The sequence below is a fragment of the Mus pahari genome, chromosome 7 (assembly GCF_900095145.1).
Source record: "Mus pahari chromosome 7, PAHARI_EIJ_v1.1, whole genome shotgun sequence".
Classification (NCBI taxonomy): Eukaryota; Metazoa; Chordata; class Mammalia; order Rodentia; family Muridae; genus Mus; species Mus pahari.
Genome location: NC_034596.1, coordinates 113206120 through 113220905, shown reverse-complemented (window position 1 = coordinate 113220905; position 14786 = coordinate 113206120). Strand labels below are relative to the sequence as shown.

At 35.9% G+C, this 14786-nt stretch overlaps 2 pseudogenes; both read left to right on the top strand.

Moving 5' to 3' along the window:
* Nucleotides 1-14786, top strand: part of LOC110324143 — a 74002-nt pseudogene that overhangs the window by 19029 nt on the left and 40187 nt on the right.
* On the top strand, nucleotides 10160-10277 carry LOC115064514 (annotated as a pseudogene).

The window sequence follows — 14786 nt, the reverse complement described above, 5'->3', positions numbered from 1 at the left end:
CCCCAGAGCTTGTGTCTCTAGCTGCATATGTAATAGAAGATGGTCTAGTCAGCCATCACTGGGAAGATAGGCACCTTGGTCTTCCCTACTTCATATGCCCCAATACAGGGGAACACCAGGGCCAAGAATGGGGAGTGGGTGGGTAGGGGAGTGGGTTGTGGAAGGTATAGGGGACTTTGGGGATAGCATTTAAAATGTAAATGAAGTAAATACCTAATAAAAATTGGAAAAAAAGAGAAAAATCTAAACTGGTGAAAATCTGAAAATGACAAATTTAAAAACTTTAACAGGAACCACAGAGGAAAGCTTTACCCACAGAATATAAGAGATTGAAATGAGAAACAGGCATTGAAAATACAATAAAAGAAATGATACATCAGTCAAAGAAATGTTAACTCTAAAAGTCTTGTGATAGAAAACAATAAGGAAATCTAGCACACTATGAAAAGAACTAATATAAGAATAATGGAAATAGAGAAAAGAGAAGTAATCTAGGTAAAAGATACAGAAAATACTCTCAACAAAATCGTAGAGGAAAAATTCTTTATCCTAAAGAGGAGATGCCTATCAAGATACAAGTAGCACAAGAACACCAAAATAAACTTTATTAGGAAAAATCTGACCCAGCAGATGTGAATTGCCAATAGCCCCTTGACTTCCATTGCCAGGCCCATAGCGTTGTCTCATATTCCAAGAGCCTTGTAGGGACCCCAGGAGCATCCTGCTTCCTTGTGGAGGCCTTCAGACATCCCAGGAACATCCTCTCCCTCCCCTCACCAATTCCCTGACAGTACAGCTCATCTGGGGCACAGACAGCAGAGTTGAGCAGAGAGGTGAGCTGTTCCATAAAATCCATTGTCAGGCTATGCCTGCCTTCCCCTAGGAGTCCTGCTGGTATAAGGAACATCAAGTCAACACCAAGCACAACCAGAGAGTTAAAGAACACATCAAGAGCCAAGGCAATATGGCACCACCAGAACCCAGCTACCCTACTACAGCAAGTCCTGGATATCTTAATTCAGCAATAGTACAAGAAAATAACCTTGAATACAATCTTATAAATATAACAGAGACCTGGAAAAATGATTGAATAAATCCCTAAAAGAAATACAGGAAAGTAAAATCAAATAGGAGAAGGAAATGAGTAAAACAGAAAATGGAAAATGAAGCAATAAAGAAAACACAAACCAAGGGAACCTAGGGAAGAGAACAGGAACAACAGAGATAAACATTACCAACAGAATACAAGAAATGGAAGAGAGAACCTCAGATATAGAAGATACGATTGAAGAAATTGATATTTTGGTCAATGAAAATGCTAAATCTAAAGAGTTCATGACATAAATCAGCTAAGAAATCTGGGACAATATGAAAAAAGCAAACCTAAGAATAATAGGAATAGAAGGAGAAGATTTCTAGCTACAAGGCCCAGAAAACATTTTCAACAAAATCATAGAAGAAAAACTCCAATCTAAGGAGACTAACTACACCCAATGAAACATAAGAAATAAATAGCCCCACACCAGAAAATCCAAAGAAAGAAAACACACACACACACACACACACACACACACACACACACACACACACACAGAGTACCAATGTCACAATAATGCAAATTAACATTTACTGGTCATTAATATCTGTCAACACTGATGGACTCAGTTTACCAATAAAAAGACACAGGCTAACAGAACAGATGTGAAAACAGGATCCTTCATTCTGCTACACACAAGAAACACACCTCAGCAACAAAGATAGACATTATCTCAGAATAAAGGGATGGAAAAGAGTTTTCCAAGGAAATGAACCCAAGAAGGAAGTGGGAATAGCCAGTCTAATATCTAATTAAATAGACTTTCAAACCAAAAGTAATCAAAAGAGATGGGGAAGGACATTTCATACTTATCAAAGGAAAAATCCACCAAGATGATGTCTCAATTCTGAACACATATGCCCCAAATGTAAAGATAACCACATTTGTAAAAGAAACATTATTAAAGCTTAAATCACACATCTAAACACACACAATAGTGGGAGACTTCAACACTCTGCTCTCACTAATGGACATGTCAGTGAGACAGAAACTAAGCAGAGAAATAATAAAACTAACAGTGATTATGAATCAAATAGACCTAAAAGGTATCTATAGAACATTTCATTCAGAAACAAAAAGAATTTACCTTCTTAGCACTTCACGGAACCTTCTCTAAAACTGACCATACAGTCAGTCACAAGGCAAAACTCAACAAATACAATAGCATTGAAATAACCTCCAGTAGCTTATTAGACCTCTGTTGGATAAAGCTAAACAAAAGAAACAACAGAAAGCCTACAAACTCATGGAAACTGACAACCCTTTACTCAATGACCACTGGGTCAAAGAAATAAATACATAATACTTAAGAATTTAATGAAAATGAAAGCTCTTGAGCAAAAAGAGCAGTCACATCCAAGAGAAATAAAGGGCAGGAAATGATCAAAAACAAAGAGAATAATTCAAAGAATTAACAAAACCAGGAGCTGGTTCTTTGAGAAAATCAACAATATAGAAAAACTCTTAGGCAAACTAACTAAAAGGCATAGAGACAGTATCCAAATCAACAAAATCAGAAATGAAAAGGGATGTATAACAACAGACAGTGAGGAAATTCAAAGAATCATTAGGTCTTACTTCAAAAGCCTGCACTTCATAAAATTGGAAAATCTTAATGAAATGGAAGATTTTTGTGATAGATATATATCACTAAAATCAAGTATTCACTTTAAATAGTTCTGTAAACCCTAAAGAAATGGAAGCAGTCATTAAAAGTCTCCCCTCTCCACAAAAAAGCCCAGGGCCAAATGGTTTTATTGCAGAATTCTCAGACTTTCAAAGAGCTAATACCAACAATTCTCAAATTATTCCACAAAATAAAATAAAATCACCAAACACATTCTATGAGGACACCGTTACCCTGACACCTAAACCATACAGACTCAACAAAGAAATGGAATTTAAAACTAATGTCCTTATGAACTTCGATGCAAAAACACTCAATAAAATACTTGCAAATGTAATCCAAGGACACATAACAATCATCAACCACCATGATCAAGTAGGCGTTTTTCTAGGATGCAGGGATAGTTCAATATATGAAAATCTATCAATGTAAGCCACCATATAAACAAACTTAAAGACAAAAACCAAAACCAAAAACACATGATTATCTCATTAGATGCTGAAAAAGCCTTTGACAAAATGCAATACCCCTTATTTCAAAAGTCTTTGAGAGATCAGGTATACAAGTTTCAAACCAAAACATATTAAAGGCCAAATACAGCAAATTATATGGAGAGAAACTTTAAGCATTTCCACTAAAATCAGGGAGAAGACAAGATTGCCTACTCTCTCCATTTGTCTTCAACCTAGTACTTGAAGTTCTAGCTAGAGCAATATTAAAACTGAAAGAGATCAATGAGATACAAATTAGAAAGTATGAAGTCAAGGTATCACTATTTGCAGATGGTATAATAGTATCATCTAATAATCATCACATAAGTGACCCCTAAAATTCTACCAGAGAATTCCTACAGTAGATAAACACATTCAGCAAAGTTAATGGACACAAAATCAACCACATGGTGGCTCACAACCACCAGTAATGATATCTAATTCCCTCTTCTGGTGTGTCAGAAGATAGCTACAGTGTACTTATGTATAATAATAAATAAATCTGTGGGCCGGAGTGAGCAGGGGCTGAGCAAGCAGAGTTGAACAGATTGAGCTGGTGGACCTGAATGAGCAGGGTTGACCAGAGCGAGAAGAGGTCCTAAAATTCAATTCCCAACAACCACATGAAGGCTCACAACCATCTGTATAGCTACAGTGTATTCACTGTAAATAAATCTTTAAATAGAAAAACAGGTTGATCAATGGAATAGAATCAAAGCCCCAGAAGTAAACCCACATATATACAGACATTTGATTTTTGAAGAAGAAGCCAAAACATACAGTGGAAAAAAGAAAGCATCTTCAACAAGGTCAGGACTTTCTGAGTAGGACTCCAGGCAATAAAGCCAACTAACCATCCACAGAATCAGCTTCATGAGATGGAAATTGGAGAAACAACAAGCAGTATGGGAAAAAAATCTTCCCAGAAATGCATTGCATATAAATACATATAAGTCCAGCATATAAACAGACTTAACAGACTAACACACACACACACACACACACACACACACACACACACACACACACACACACACATCTTGGTTATCTCATTAGACAAGAAAAAAAAGGCTTTTGAGAAAAATCCACAAACTTTCAGAATAAAAATTCTGTAGAGACTAGGAATATAAGAGATATAATAAAGGTAACTTGCAACAAATCTATAACCAGTATCATCCTAAATGGAGAGAAACTCAAAGCATTTCCACTAAAAGCAGAAACAAAATAAGACATTCACTTTTTCCATACCTGATCAATATAGTACTTGAAGACTTAGCTAGAGCACTTAGACAATTGAATGAGGTCAATAAAATTTCAATAGGAAACAAAAATGTCAAAATATAGTTATCTGATTTTACACATAAAAGACCATGAGGACCACATCGATAAACTACTACACTTGATTAACACCTTCAGCAATGTAGAAAGACACAACATTAACATACAAAATAAGTAGCCTTCCTATATACAGATGGCAAACATACTGAGAAAAATGCAATAGTACCTTTCACAATAGCCTCATAATTATCTTGAGATAATTCTAACCAAGTAATTAAATATTTTCACAATAAAAAGCTTAAGACACTGAAGAAAGAAATTGAAGAAGTCACCATGAGATTAAACTATCTCCTATACTTGTGAAATAGTAGGATAAATATATTAAAAATAACCATCCTACCAAAAGCAACCTACAGATTAAATGCAATCCCCATCTTAATTTCTTAATTCCAGCAAAACTATTCACAGAAACTGATACAAATGGATCTTAAATTCTATTTGGTATATATATATATAAAACACAATAAAAAATAAAAACAAAAACAGGATAGTTAAAACAATCCTGTATAATAAATAAACTACTGGCAGTAGCCCGACTCCAGATTTCAAATTTTATTACATATTTACCATAGTAAAAACAGCATGGTATTGGCATAAAAACAGACCCATACAATTCCACACATCTATAAACATCTGAAATAGACCTATGTCAAGATCCAGTTATACAACTCTTGAGCATATACCCAAACAACTCTACAGCTTCCTAAAGAGATAATTGTTCCTTTATATCCATTGTTGTTCTATTTAGTTAGAGATGGAAAATATCCTAGAGATCCATAAACTTATAAATATATAATGAAAATATGGCAAATTTGCATGTAATATAATATTATTCAGCTACTAAGGGAAATGAAATATAATTCCTAGGTAAATTCATGGAGCTAGAAACAATCATCTTAAGTGAGAGAACCCAGGTTCAAAATGACAAATGTATGTTTTCTTCTAAATTTGCATGTTAGCTTTTAAGTTTTAAGTATGTGGATTATAATTCAAATAACCACAGAGGATAGGTAATTAGTAATGGATGAGGAGAAGATGGGATTGTCTAAGGAAGGAGAAGTAGCATATAGTGTTATAAAGAGATAAAAGGGAAACTAGAAGAGGAAGATTAAACAAGGAAGGGGAGGAAATGGTAAAGAAAGGAATATGAAAAGAGTTAACTAACATTAAAGCCATTTTGGAAAGTCAAATGGAAATCTATTACTGTAGATACTTCTTAAAATATATACATATATAAAAGGAAGTTAAATAGATTCACAGTGTAATAGGAAGAGAATGCTCCAACTAGACATCTTATTCTACCAAGTAAAACTTCCAGTGGTATACTTGTTGACTCATTGGCCAAATGGGTCTAATAGACCTCCCTAAACACTACATACAGTTGCCAAAGATACTGGTTATTCTGTGTAACCTGATGATGGCAAGACCCTACAGCTGAAGACACAACTTCTTATGTTATTAAACTTGGAGAAATCAAGCTGGTGTCTAACCAGAAGTTTCATCCTTACTGACAGTTTTCATGGTGCTGAAAAGTACTCTGCACACTACCAGATGAGAAAGGTATTCATCCCAGCTACAAACTCAGTGACCTATAAATAGAGACATGTAGTTTATACTATATGATGCACAGGTGAAATAGTGATACAAATGTTATGGCAGCCACCAAACATTCTTGTTTGGACTTAAAGATGAAACCCATACCTGATACTGCTAAAGTAGTCAAGAACATATGACTAGAGGGGAAAAACCCTTATATTATTATTCTGTTAAAGGACTATGGCAATAAAATGACTCATAATGACATACTGATACACCCATATATCAGTGCTTTGCTCAGGCCTCATCAGAGTTTTCTCTTGCAGTAGATTGGAATGGTCACAGAGACCTACAACTGGATCATGTGCCAAAAGTGAGAGACTTTGGACCAGTCATCCCTAAATGGGATGTTTTTATAAAACTCCTATTTTCATTAATCAGATATCTATGCAGAAGGGGAGGAGTAAAGACTGTAGGAGCCAGAGGTGTGGATCTTCCACACAGCATCTACCAGATGCAAGAGGACCAATACATAAATGAACTGATAGAGACTTGTGATAGTATGAACATGAACTACACAGGTTCAAACTACACAGCACTGAGAGGGTAAAAAGTTCCACACTTCACCAAGAAGGTATTTGCAGACAATACCTACTGGGCAAGATAAGAATCAATTTTCTCCAGCAAAACAACCCTGGTTGTATCAACCTCACCGTAGGACAAGCCACACCCTCAGGAATCATTGCTGAACACAAAATGTTTTTTTTTTTTCATTTGTTTGTTGGTGTGTGTGTGTGTGTGTGTGTGTGTGTGTGTGTGTGTGTGTGTGTATGTAGTTTTTCTTTTGTTTTGGGATTATTTTTTGTCCTATTAATTTTCTTTCCTTTATCTTTCTTTTTTTTTTTTGGTGGGCTGTTTGTTGTGTTTTTTTTGAAATAGAAAGAACATGAGGTTATATGGGTAGGAAGGTTTGGAGCACATGGGAAGAGTTGGAGAGTGCAAAAAATGACCAAAATATAGTATATTAAGGAATTAATTAAAAGGGCAAAGAAAATACAAAAATAATGATTATAGTTATAAATAGATAAGATTCACTGGTCAAGAGACATGGAGATGTGAATGCTTTAAAAATAAGACAAAATAATATCCAATGTATACCACCTACATGGGCTTAACTTTAGTTTTTTAAACAAGTAGAAAGTGAAAGAGAAGTGACAGAAAAACACTCCATAAAAATAATGAATAAATAGAGCAGCATGGTTATAATTATGTCAAATGAAATAGTCAAGGTCAAATTGTAAGGGGAGACAAAAATAACTTTATATAATGGCATAATGTTAAAACATCAATTTGACAGAAAAAAAAACAACTAAAAATATAAATGTATATGTATGTAGTCAGCATTAAATCATCTAAGTATATAAAGCAAACATTTCCAGAACTTAAATGAGAAATAAACATCAATATATAATATTTGGGCATTTCAATAACATATACTTAATAATAGATAGATAATCCATACAGAAAATTAGAAAGTAAACAGAAGACTGAAAATCGATAAGGAAACCAATAGACCAAAAGACAGGTACAGAACATTCTACTCATCAGCAAATAAGTGCACACAGAATGTTCTCCAGGACAGATCACATTTCAGGGTTAAAAAAAGCCTTTGTTCTGTAAGATCAAAATTATTCCATTTATTTTATTTATCATAATAAATTACATATATATATATATGTATATGTATATGTGTGTTTCAAATTACTATAATTTTTTTTTAATTTTAGATTTTATACTATTTCTAAATTTGTGCTTAGTCTTGCTTGACAAAACAAAATTCTACACATATTTAGCCCATCATTCTTCTTGTTTATGCTTACAGGCATGGAACTTCACAAATTATCTTTGTAATGCATCCTTCCTCCTACCACCAATTCACTGCAGGAGGCTTCTGAGCTTCTTCCTCTATCCAAAAATTCTATCCCCAACAAACCCCCTTCTCCATGTACAGTATTAGCAGACAGGTTGACAATGTCAATAATCCTCTCACCAGGGCACACAGACAAAAATAGCATTGGCATTCTTTGTCACCACATGGAGGCAAATTTTTATCTTATTTCATTTCATATTTACTTGGTAGTTATGGCATGAGGTGCTTGTACATAAACACATGACCTCTTGGTTTACTGCACTTAAGATAATTATTCTCTGGATAAATAATACAAAGAGTAATTAGAAAGAGATAGTATATCATTCATTTTTCTATTCTGACAAACAAGTCTGAATCTCATCACATAGGTGTCAAAATTAATACTTATAAACTTGTCATGTTCCATGTCTTTTGACCTTACTTTCTCCTCACAATAGCCTTTGGTATATTAAAATAAATTTGGAAGTTCAGTTTTAAACTTAGGTAGTGTGAGTTCTTATAGCTAGTTACTAACATCTTCAATACTTGTCGTACAGTATCTCAGTATTTTATCTTTGAGGGGAATTATAAAATGTATTCAAAAATTTACTAAGGTGTACAGACTTGTGGCTTTTTGCAAAGTGAGCATATTAATGTAGCCACCACTCTAAGTAAGAGTCTAAGCTCCTAAGTATATGTTTACATTCATGATCTATCCTATCAACCTTCAAGACTGATCAGAATCCTAAACTATAGTAGCATGCATTGTAAATGTTGTATTTTATACCAATGCAACAATAGAGAATATTGTTTGTCTTCTTTAATTTGACATTGTAATTTCCATCCATATTGTTGCATGTATTTAAAAATCACTATTCTCATTGTTGTGTAATATCTTATAAAATGCCTCTATACTACAGTTATATACTCAGATATTGGTGGATTGAATATTAAGTATTTATATTTTGGGAATATTAAAATATTGTGAGAATTCTAATATATGCACACTAGTGAAATATATATATTTTGGTAATAATTTTATATTTGCTAGTGTTTCACTGTGTTTTTTAATCCATGTTCATAAGAGAATATAATTTTTTAGTTTCTGTACTTTTATCATCATTTTCTGGTTTGGGCACAAGGTTAGCATTGATGTAATTATATGACTCAGTCTTCTGCCTCTGTTTGCTGAGATATTGTGAAGAATAAGTATCTTTTTAAACGTTCTTGAAAGATTTCAGTGAAGATATCTGGGCCTCCTGGCTTTTTTGTTGAAAGCTGAAAATTATTATTAAATTAATTTAGTAGATATAAATATACTTAATCCTTTGTGAGTTTGTAATAATTTGGCTTCCAAGGGGGTGTTTAATTTCAGCTCAGATGGGGAATTTTTTTTTAGCAGAGTTGCTTGCAAAAATGGTCTATGAGATTTTTTAAATATTTTGTTATAGTTTGAAAATTCTCTCCTCTTGACTTGTCTGTCACCAATTTTATTGATCTTTCCAAATTAACAGGCTTTATTATTTCTTTGCTATTCCTCCTAGTTTTTCTTTGTAAAATGTTTGCTGATATTTCTTCCAGTGGCAATCACTTTAAAGTGCTGCTTTCCTTCTTTCATTCCTCACTCATGGCATTTTAAAAAGCTGGAATCAGGGAGGCCAAAGTAATGTAGAAAACCCAAACACATTTTGAGAAGTTTTATGGTAGAAAAATCTCAAACCAGAAATTTAAGTTTACAAATCAGCAACAGTTTTACATTTCAAAATCTCTGACAAAGAATAGACACAAAGAAATCACTCTCATACTCAACATTCGCTTAGCCCTGATATGTCTGTGTGCTTGCTGACTGATTTCTACAGGCTAAGTGGCTATGAAGCCTTTCTGAGAACGTTTAGACAGTTGAGGCAAAGTTTTGGGTGTTTTATGCTGTTTGAGATATGTCACAATTTATTTTGTTAGGGATTAATTTATATATTAGTGTTTTATCTGCATGCATGCAAGTGCAATACATGGATGTGGTAACCATAGAGACCAGAAGACTGGATCCTTTGGAACTAGAGCCCTAGATTGTTGTCTGTCACCATGTGAATGCGTCCTTAGGAAGAGGAGCCAGTGCTCTTAAACATTTAATGTCTAGACAGCACTTAAATATACATATTTTGGTCTATGGCTGTACCACCCTGAATGCGCCCGATCTAGTCTGATCTCGGAAGCTAAGCAGGGCCGGGCCTGGTTAGTACTTGGATGGGAGTCCATCTGGGAACCTGATAGGCATGGCCCCCAGTTGAGGGATGGGGCCACTTACCCACCTCAAAAATATTAATCCAGAATTCCTCCTGCCAAAAGGAAATGCAGGGACAAAGAGTGTAGCACAAACGGAAGGGAAGGTCATCCAGAGACTGCTCCACCTAGGGATCCATCCCATCTGAAGACACCAAACCCAGACACTATTGCTGATGCCAAGAAGTGCTTACTGACAGGAGCCCAGTTTAGCTGTCCCCTGAGAGCTGAACCAATACAGATGCAGTTGTACACAGCCAAACATTGGACTGAGTGCGAGGACACCAATGGAGAAGTTAGAGCAAGGACTGTAGGAACTGAAGTGGTTTGCAACCCCATAATAAGAACAGCAATATCAACCAACCAGAACCCCACCCCCCGGAGCTTCCAGGGACTAAAACACCAACCAAAGAGTACACGGGAGTTGGGGCAACCCATGGCTCCAGCTAGATATGTAGCAGAGGATTGCCTTATCTGGCATCGCTGGGAGGGGAGCCCCTTGGTCCTGTGGAGGCTTGATGCCCAGGTTAGGGGAATGCTAGGGCGCTGAGGCAGGAGTGGGTGGGCGGGTGAGGGAGCAACCTTAGAGAGGCAGTGGGGGGGGGGAGGAGAGGATAGGGAGCTTGTGGATGGAAAACTAGGAAGGGGGATAACATTTGAAATGTAAATAATAAAATAACAATAAAAAAGTGAAAAAAAACCCACAAGTCTTCAATTAAGCTATCCTTTTTTCTTTTAGAGAATGGATAAGAACTAATCTGTCCTTCATTAGAAATCACAAATACTATCACAAGTGTAGTCAAGGTAACCAACAAATATCAAAGTAGTATTACTTTGTATTCAGGGAGTAGATACAGATAAATCAGACATACTCTGCTAAATAAATTAGTAAGTTTACTGAGATAAATAAGTACAAATATTTTCTGAGTGTTTTAGATTCTCTTAAGTATAATCAAAGTCAACATAGAAGGAAGAACACATTTAAATATAGTTCTCATAAAATATGAATTAGTGAAAAGAAGTAATATTGCATTATTTGTTAAGCTGAGATTTGCACAGTAAACATCCCATCAGTCATTTTATTCCCTTCACTCTCATTGAACTTTTCCAATATACTTGGCAGTGAGAATACAGTGATCATGCTATTTTTATAGAAATCTAGAAAGCAATAACCAGGTTACAGAATGCTTTAGAAATAAGTATTGCTTCAAAGTATAGTTCACACAGTTTATTTTCTCTTGGCATTAGTTCAGATTTTTATTGCAAGTTGATATTTAACACTTAGAAAGATAATAACATCCTCTCAGGTATAAAAATGGATACATCATTTATTCCAATACATATTATTCCTTAGTGTCAACTATAAGAATTCTGCTTGAGTACATCATCAGTCTGTCTTGTTATGTGCATTGACAAGTAGCTTCTTTCTATTGTCTGGGAAGCCTTGCTTCTAGAAGATTGTTCTAGTATTATGTTGTTTGCAAAAGCCAAGTATGCTCTCAGTTACCTGATGCTCATGTTGCTATTTAAGAACAAATCAGATATTTCATAAGCTAGAGTGTTAAAAATAATAAACAAAAGAGAAACATATTCTTTCTCAAATTAACCAAACTGCTGGTGATTCAAGGTTTACTTCAGCTCAAAGATACTGATTCTTTCTCAGCAAAATATTGAGTCATTGGTGTGTTCTATTCATGGATTCTTAACAATGGAATGGGGAAAATGATTAATAACTTCTAATTACTTTTACAAACCTGAAGTGGGAACTTGATACATACATGCTGAACTAGTCAGTCAGTGTTCTCTAGAGTCACAGAACTTATAGAATAAATCTATCTCTATCTTTATCATCTCTCTCTCTCTCTCTCTCTCTCTCTCTCTCTCTCTCTCTCATCTATAATCTATATCATCTATCTATTTACATCTCTCTATATGGAGTTTATTGGAATGATAAGGCTGGTGTTTCAGCTGGTCTTCTGTAAAAAGGTGGGATCCTGAGGAAGTGGGTTTCCAATGGATGTGCTGGCAAATTGAGTGCAAACAGGTGAAAAACAACCAACCCCTTCCTTCTTTCATTGTCCTTATATAGGTTGCCAGCAGAAGGAATGGCCCAGATGAAGGCTGTGTTTCAAGACCTGGGCTAAAGGCATGTTGTCATCCACCTCAAAATCTGGATCAAAAACCCGTGTTCTGCCAGATAACAGGTTTAACCTCTATTTCTGGATTGTAGTTCATTCCAGACATAGCCAAGTTGACAACTGAGAATAGCCATCACAATTCATCCCTTGTCAACTTGACACACAATCATATCTCCTTATTTCCAAATGATATAACTATTCCTTGTACAACTTCAAACACATAAACAATAACCATGTCATAATATTATGCATAATATGTTCTCTCTCTCTCTCTCTCTCTCTCTCACACACACACACACACACACACACACACACAAACATATATCCCTCATATAACCACAAATGCATTGTAAATTTAGAATAGGTGGCAATATCCTTTGGAGAACATCCTTTTAGTATCTCAAACTTAAATATGATAAAGGAGTAGATAGAAAAGACAAATATCTGTACAAATGTTTTCTTAATAAAACACAACAGAAGCATTCATGTCAATTATAATCCTTGTTTCTGAAACTGGTCACGTGGCCTTAGATGTATTTATAATTACCTTCTTCTTCCACCCATTCTGTATTTCCCCCATCATCTGCAAGAATCTCAGCAGGTCTTGGGTTTTCCTGGAGGAGTGACCCATACCTTCATTCTTGATTGGTCTGTGACAATTCCTCTTGGATTAGGCTGTTGTAGTTTCCTATTGATTTTAATCACAGGACATGGTAGCACTAAGAAATGTCCTAAATAATATTCTACCCTTCAGACATAGTTCTTCTTACCTCCATTGTGGAGAGGCATTTCCACAATTACCAATTTCCTCATGGTAATCTGGATCTACCACCCCCCCTAACACTGTTATTATTTTCTTAGCCTGTTGGTTTAAGGGCATTAGAAGGCCAAAATGGCCAGGGGTAATTCTGAGCTTCCAATGCAAAAGAATGTCTGTTCTGGCTCCTGGAATGAGCAACTCTGGAACAAAAAACTTCTAGGCCAGCAGAACTTAGGGTTGCAGGGACATGAAGCAAAAACTTCCCTAGTGGGTAACTAGGAGTGATAGCGAATGGGACTATTACCTTTTTTGTCCTGGACACATGGATCCTATCTATGGGAGAAACTGTATCATATGTCAGATGCTATTCCAAAGGGTATGATGAGTCCTGCCCCAGCCTTCTATGCTGCTACCAACTCACTGGCACTGTAGCTGTGACTTAAAAAGGCCATTCCATCTTTCTGTCAGGCCAGTTGCTTAAGGATGGTAGGAAACATGGTAAGACCAGAGGATTCCATGATAGTAGGTATACTGTCACATTTTTTTTTTTTTGGCTGTAAAATGAGTTCCTTGGTCAGAAGCATACTGTGTGGAATACCATGGCAGTAGATTAAGGCATTCTGTAAGTCTATGGATAGTGGTTTTGGTAAAGGCATTATGTGATGAAGGAAAGGCAAATCCATAAACTAGAATAAGTATTAAGTAAGGATAAAATACTGTCCTTCCCACAGAGTAAGCAGCCCAGTGCAGTCAACCAGCAATCAGATCACCCCAGGGAAGGTGCCACAACTGGATCTCAGTCTTGGTTGCTGATGTAAAAGTAACTTTTATCTACCAGATATAAATTGTTGTCTTGGAGGCTTACTGCTAAATAAAGCTCACTTTTTCAAAGTTCTTTCTGAATTCTGGCTGGCTGGTTCAACTCAGCTGTTCTGGCTCAAAACTCCTCTCCAAGCTGACTGATCCAAACTTTCTCCTTTCAGCTTCTCACTGAATTGCCCTGCTTGAGACAACTGCCTCTGAATTCCATGAACTGAACTGTACTGGACTACAGACATGCCCTTAGTATACATATTTAATCCCAAACAATTAAGGTGAAGATAGTTTGTAAAAGGATGCAGCCATATTTGAAAGTGAAGTGTAATTGAGGGGCAAGTGACAAATCAGAGAATGATCTGACAGAATGAGTCATAGATAGAATACACTCAACTCTCACAAGGACACGAAAGAAAGGCTACTTAAGAGCAGCAAACAGTATGTCAGGGGAAGGTAGTTCAGTATGTACAGTTCATTTGAGATCAGGGAATGTAGTGGAGTTCAGTTCCATTCAGTTTGTCCAGTCAGTACAGTTGTCTTTTGCCATGATACAATGTAGCCTGCTGTCGTGACCTTGACCAGCAAGAATGACGCGACGCCTGAGATCCTTCTCAACAGCACTTTATTCAGGAACACCTTTCATGATGCTACGGGGAACACTAATGGACTAGCAAGGCCACCCTATATACTGGAGCATTTACTGCCCAGGTGCTCTGTGTCTTACTGTTGCCACGGGATAGGCTAAAGCAAGAATCACTTCAATAACATAAGGCTGGGCAAAGAGGACTTGTGCTG